The sequence below is a fragment of the Silene latifolia genome, chromosome 2, assembly GCF_048544455.1.
Source record: "Silene latifolia isolate original U9 population chromosome 2, ASM4854445v1, whole genome shotgun sequence".
NCBI lineage: Eukaryota > Viridiplantae > Streptophyta > Magnoliopsida > Caryophyllales > Caryophyllaceae > Silene > Silene latifolia.
Window position 1 is genome coordinate 62,011,093 of NC_133527.1, and position 2,468 is coordinate 62,013,560.

Below are 2,468 nucleotides of genomic sequence, written 5' to 3' on the forward strand. Positions count from 1 at the left end.
AGCAAGGACCTGTTCCTTCTTTGTAAGACAGCCAGCAGCAGTGTGACCGTCTAGTAAGCAGATGAACCGTCTGAGGCTTCCAAGCAGAATGCAGCTCCAACTTATCAAACCTAGCATTCATGGCTTCCAGCTGAGCCACAACCTGCTTATCGACTGCATTAACTGTTATAATACCATCCCTCGGGTTTCCATACTCAGCATAGTGGTTCGCCATCTCTTCAATAAGAGCCCATCCCTTATCATCGTCAGTGTTCTCTTGGAATCTTCCATTAGAAGATGCACCAAGTATGGCTCTGTGATCATCGTACATCCCATTGTAGAACTGGTTGGACAGAAACCATGGATCAAAACCATGGTGAGGAAGAGACCTCACCAACTTCTTGAAACGGGACCATGCTTCATAGAAAGTCTCATCAGGAGCCTGCTTGAAACTTGTGATCTTTGCCCTCAGCTGATTGGTGCGCTGTGGAGGGAAATACCTCTTACAAAAAGCAAGAGCAAGGGACTCCCAATCTGTAACCCTTGCGGTTGTGCGGTCTAAATCAGTCAGCCACTCCCTGGCTGAGTCGGTCAAAGAAAAAGGAAATAGAACCTCCTTAATCTTGTCTTGAGTTACCCCCGTTGTGGCGGGGATAGTAGAACAGTAGTCCGTAAAGACCTCCATATGCTTCTTCGGGTCTTCACCTGCCACACCTCTAAAGAGATTTCTCTCTACCAGATTGATTTAGGAAGGACGGATGTCGAATGTATTCCCATCCTCAGTCTGGAGATTGAAACCCTTTGGAATTGATGATGCTTTAGGCTCCCAGTGCCTAGCAATGTTCGACATCTTTAGTGGTTGGCTTACAGAACTGATAGTATCTTCTTCAAAAGATGGATTCTCTGTAAAAAGGAAATGTTGAAGCTCTGGTTCGAAAGTACTCAAGTCTTCCTTTCGTGATTCTCTTTGCAGACGGAGTTTATGCCTAAATAGTCTCTCTGGCTCAGAATCAGCTGCAACTAACTCAAACCTGTCTGACCTGGGCATACATAACACTGAAAGAAAATAAATAAGAACTGCCTCAAGGAATAAAAATTCCCTGAGACGGATAAAATAAACAAAACAAAGACAGATAGGGCAATTGTCTCCCCGGAACGGCGCCAAAATTTGACAGGGTCATTGTCGATACCTATAAAAAATAACTAACTAAACTAACTATATAGCTAGGGAAGTCAGGTCGATCTCCTCAGGGAGGCAAGATATATGTAAGAGTCCGTCTATTTGGTCACAAAATGGGGGGTGTTTAAATTGGTTTTCTAAACTAAAAGGTTTAAAGGAAGAGAAGCAGAGAAAAGAGCAATAAAGGCAGAAAAAGATGATAAACTATCAATAGAGAGGGGACATGTTAGGATTTCGGTTCACTACGGTAATCCAGTGACTCAACTGTAAACAACTTAGATAAATTACTGCGAGACGGATATGGAAAGGTCCTTCCGGTCCACTTTCTATCCTAAACTTCCACTAACTTAACTTCCGTCCTCGTCAGGGTAGTCTACTGTTCATAGCAGGTCTGTTTAATCCAATCTTCCGATCCAGGATTAAATTTAACCAGATTAAAAAGGTGACTCAGAAGCGTGCACTCAACTAAGTCGATAAATACAGTTATATTGCTATGGTGACAGAATCTCACAATTAATTCGTCTAACGTATTCACTACATCGTCACATTTCTACCGTAGATCCCCTAATCCCAACATGAAACAGATTTAGCTACTCATATCGCTATTAATACTATCAATACTAACAGCAAACAAATAACCAACATTCAACATGATAAAACAATAATAAAAATGCATTAAAGGTAATTAGGGCAGAAATTAAATGAAGCAAAACAAGTAATTAAAGTGAACAAATGAAAGATTAATATTAAAGATGGAGAAAGAGATTACAATCGCAAGAATCCGGCGCAAAGAACTAGCAAATCAGAGCGAAATAACCCCGAAATAAAGTTACAGTGAAGAAGCAAAAAGAACGCAGTCTCGGAAAATGATAGATGATATAAAGATAGATAAAAGATGTTAATAACCTAGTTAACGTTAGCTTAAATAGAAAATAAACTAAGTTCAATAACTAAAACAAGTTCACGGGCTAATTAAAGCCCACGAAAGCCTAAACCACTCGATCGAGTAGTTTGAAACCACTCGATCGAGTAAAACTTCAGATAATCTACTCTATCGAGTAGAATAGTTACTCGATCGAGTAACCTCTCTTTCCAGCTCTTCTTGATCGAGTATAAATCCACTCTTATCGATCAACCAAGGCTATAAAAACCACTCGATCGAGTAATAAAACCTCTCGATCGAGTATTCTTCCTTCAAATCAGCCCAATCTCGTGCCCGACTGCGTCGTAAACCGTGCCTTCATGCTTCCCAATGCAGGAACTCACTCCGGAAAATCCCGTCTCCTCAAAATGCATGCAAAAAGGACAA

The 2,468-nt window shown here is 40.9% G+C and overlaps 1 non-coding gene across 1 annotated transcript; it reads left to right on the forward strand.

The window, feature by feature from the left end:
* Positions 1–347: 347 nt before the first annotated feature.
* Positions 348–453, forward strand: LOC141645018 (small nucleolar RNA R71). The gene has a single exon (XR_012544615.1). It is a non-coding gene; the product is annotated as a small nucleolar RNA R71 (small nucleolar RNA).
* Positions 454–2,468: the final 2,015 nt, after the last annotated feature.